This window comes from Schistocerca nitens, chromosome 4 (assembly GCF_023898315.1).
Source record: "Schistocerca nitens isolate TAMUIC-IGC-003100 chromosome 4, iqSchNite1.1, whole genome shotgun sequence".
In the NCBI taxonomy this organism is placed as follows: Eukaryota; Metazoa; Arthropoda; class Insecta; order Orthoptera; family Acrididae; genus Schistocerca; species Schistocerca nitens.
Genome location: NC_064617.1, coordinates 506,518,585 through 506,523,121, shown reverse-complemented (window position 1 = coordinate 506,523,121; position 4,537 = coordinate 506,518,585).

Here is a 4,537-nt window from a genome sequence, read left to right as displayed (position 1 = left end):
ATTCACAGAACGCAGACTTCGTATCGTCTCCCTATTACTCAGTACTGATGCTCTAAAAGTCTGCGACCGAACTCGGGTGGCCAGCGATGGGCGACTGGTTAAGTCAGTGTTTAACCGGTGGCGCTGAACTCTGTGTTCCTGGAGGTGTGGCGCTGCCCACTCTTCCTACTGGCGTGCGGGTCACCGCCGTTTCACGGCATTGCTCTGATCTGTGTACAGTCGATGCTTCAGGCCTGCACATTCCTCTCCCTCCCCCCCCCCCCTTCCCAATTCCATATAGTTGTAGTGTAGACAGCCGTATTACGACAACGGATGGTGGGGGTGAAGAGGGGGGTGGAGCAGGTTGGGTGGCGCGAGGAGTAGGGAGCCTCAAATGGGACCGACGCCGAACCTCCGGTCGTGGCCCGACACCCATCCCATGCTCCGAGGGGAACGTCGGTCGGAAAACGCCCAGAAAGGCACCCACCCTCTTCTTGAGCCAGTCTGACGAAAAACGGAGAGGTCGGCCATAACTACGGCGGCAGGTCCACTTCGGACGTCGGGACGAGCGCCGCGGAGTTGGGCGACGAAGGCGATGGGTCCAGCTCCATCGGTCCGGCAGGCGGTGCCAAAGAGGCACCCGCGGGCTGCCGCGTCCGCCGCATGGATGCGAATCATGGGACAGAAATATCTACGGAAGAATTTCACTATCGAGAAGCACGAACCTGCTTCTGATGGCGGCGCAGGAACCCAGTAGGCCTTGAATTAAATACACGCAAGTGCCCAAATTTCGAAGAATAGTTCCTCTCTTCCAGCACCTGGTGCGACCAAAAGCTCTGAGAAGTATACAATCATCATGTGCAAAGTGATACTTACGGAGCCTGGAAGGCGTAGTGGGCTGCGGTGGGTGCAGGAACTGGAGCAGCATGCAGTGGCGCCGGCCATGTGGAATCTCTGCCGGCATCGGACCGTCGCGGGCTGGGAGCTGTACGTTGCGAGGAAGAGCAGCATTATAGGTCCCTGCCTTACACCATGCTGTTGGGAACGGACGTTACACCACAACACAAAGAGAAATCTGAAAAGAAGAATGTTCAAATGTTTGTGAAATATTATGGGACTTAAGCTTACACACTACTTAACCTAAATTATCCTAAGGACAAACACACGCACCCATGCCCGAGGGAGGACTCGAACCTCCGCCGGGACCAGCCGCACAAATTTGAACACAGCGAATAGCGATTAAAAAAAATGGCAAAATAGGAGATTGAACACGCCTCTGCAGCTTGACACTCGGACACCACGATCACTTACCCGCGACGCCGTTGCGTATCTACGCTGCTCTACATTGCCTTCTTGTACTTCGACCGTTCATTGTTTCTAGTTTGTTTTTTCTTCACAGTTCAGTACACGTTCTTCCTGTTTTCATGCTTGATCTGTGTTCAGGTGCCGGCCGCGGTGGCCGAGCGGTTCTAGGCGGTTCAGTGCGGAACCACGCTGCTGCTACGGTCGCAGGTTAGAATCCTACCTCGGGCGTGGATGTGTGTGATGTCCTCAACTAGTTAGGTTCGCGTAGTTTTAAGTCTAGGGAACTGATGACCTCAGATGTTAAGTCCCATAGTGCTTAGAGCCATTTGAACCATTTTTTTACGTTCAGGTTTTGATGGGTTGTCCACTGAGCCCTCTTGCCATTGAATCTCAGGGGGATGTGATGGGGAGTTTCCCTTGTAAGAAGCGTTGAAAAATAGTAATAGCGGAAGCACTACCAGTGGATTAGCGCAAAGGTTTGAATAACGCTTTTTTTTGTTGATACTTTCTGAGACACCTCGTCTAGTGTTCAAGTGTTCAAACGTGTCTGAATTCCAAAGGGGCCAAACTGCTGAGGTCATCGGTCCCTAGACTTACACACTACTAGAACTAACTTACGCTAAGAATAACACACACACAGTCATGCCCGAGGGAGGACTCGAACATCCGGCGGGAAGGGCCGCGCAATCCGTGATATAGAGCCTCAAACCGTGCGACCACTCTGCGCGGCCTCCGTCTAGTGGAATTTACAAATACGCATCGAATAAGTCAATTTTTGAAAAATGTGGCCTGCACGAAGCCTGCGATTAATTCCTGAGGGCGAGGCAACGGATAAGTATCAATTATTGTTTGTGGATTCACAATGGATTTAAAGTCAACACAAAGACAATTCGTCCATAAGGCTTTGGTAAGATTACTAAGGGAGAAGCCCATTGACTTGCCTGGCTAGAAGCAATAATACCATTGTCTTTCCATTCTTTATTCAGGGTTGAATAACACTTAGGCGGTTTTTTGTTCCACTGATTTTTATCTGTATGAACTAGTTTTCGGTTTATTAGGCGATCTGTAGATAACTACTGGCTATTGTTTACAAGGAACTTGTGTTCTTACGAACCAAACAATCTGGACTAAGATACAATGCACTTACATACGATCTTCAGCTGTGGTATTGTCTTTGGAATTGTCAAACGGGTCTTTTGACAAATACCAATAACAGTAATTTTGTAATAATGACAAACCATAAAATGACAGACCATAAAATGTGATTTATTATGTTAAAGTACAGTTTTACACAACAAAAAGTCAAAAGAGCGGTTTGTCAATTCCACAGACAATACGACAACTAAAGATCGTATGTAAGTGCGTTGTATCTTAGTCCAGAATGTTTGGTTCGTAAGAACACAAGCTCCTTGCAAACAATAGCCACTATAGTGCGCTCCATTTACGACGGCGGCCGAGTTTAGGTTCGTTCTGTGCATCTGACGTCACAAAACACAGTCAGCCAATGAACAGAGAACGACGTTGCCAGAGCTCGACTGCAGTGCAGAGCACAGACAGACGAGTGGCTTCAGTCTTAGAAATTTTCAGTCATAAATAAAGTAATTGAACAAAAGCAATGTCTTGATAGCAGACTTTCTTTTATAGAAAGTTTGGAAAAAGCATTCTTTATACCAATTACTTCAAATTCTATTAATTAATTAAACCAAACAAGCAATAAGCCTCCTAACTCAGGCGATAGCAAGGAAAGGTGTTTGTATCCTTCTCACGAACAGCTTTTTCGCAATAAAGAACAGCGGTAATTCTTTATTTCCTATTGCACTTCGACGAAACGTGAATAATTCATAGTCATAGCAACAGAGTTTGTCGATATTTTTCATGGTATTTTAGAGTCCTCCAGGACTTCTTTCGATCGCCGAGATCGATTAGCGTAGTGGTTAAAGTGTTTGGATGCTAAGTGCAAGGTTGTGAGTTCAAACGTTGTTTGATGCTTAATATTTCATTTATTTAAAAACAATATCGAAGTGTCTTACTTCAGGAATTTTATTCGTTTGAATGTAATTTTTGAAATTTCTAGTGCTTTGTCCCTTCATTATAACCATAATAAGTTTTCGGTTTTTCTAATTTATTTTGTCCTCCAATATTTCTTTTCTTAGCAATTAAAAACAATGAAAAGGGACACATACAATATTCATGTTATCTGTTTTGTTTGAGTATCTTCTCTTCCGCAGTCGCTGTTTTACTATTCATATTGAGATATATTCTTTGCCACAGTATTAAAAGTATTATTTAGAGCAGAATTTCGGCTTGTACGTTGCCGAGCTACTTGATTGTCTGACGCAATTCTTTGCCTCGCTGCTTTGGCAACATCATCGTATTCAATGTTTTCGTCAACTGATCTATGTTTTGGCAAGTATTTGCTGCCCGTTTTGACAAACACAAATTGTTTGCGCACTGCGCCTCACTGACAATATATTTTAGTTTCTATGTGTTATTACGTCCACAATTCAGTTTTGTGTACTTCGCCAATTTTGTTTTAATCAGAACTTTTTAGAATAAAGCGAAATGACTCTGGTATAAATAAAACTTTTATTACAGTCTCGAAAGACGGAATATTTCTCAATATTACATACGACACCTATCTGGTACTTAAATTAACTGAGATATTGCTATACAGTAAATTTTATATGAACTTTAGGTATCTTGTCCACATTTCATTCTCAACATTGTGACAACGAAAATCGACCATACGGATAGTATACGCTATGGACGTTTACCTCTGCAAACTCTTCAAAATTTCGTGCAATGGTTTACTACATTTTATGCTATACAATAACTGCGTTGAACATCGAAACAAAATTAAGTCATTTATGGGGGAAGGTATCAGTCAAGAAGATGTTTAAAAATCAAATTTTTGGGCCAAATAGGTTTTGTGAAATCGAATGATACTTGTGTCAAAGCAGTCATAACACCATGTGTCAGTAGAGGCGAGCAGTGTAGTGATGTCAAAATCGCGCACAGTGCGGAATGCGGAGAGCACGTCTCTGTAGCAGCGAAAGGGTTAATGCGGCCGTGGTGACGTTACTTCATAAACTGCGCGATCCCCCTTAAACGTAAGTTTGCGAACTATGCCATACTATGGCGCTGCTTTTCTTGGCGCGTGCGTCGTTTGCCAACGCAGCAATCTCCCGCGTCTGGGCGGGCATGCGCAAGCCGCCAAGACAAAAGAATTGAACTATAGTTATTTGAAGATGGC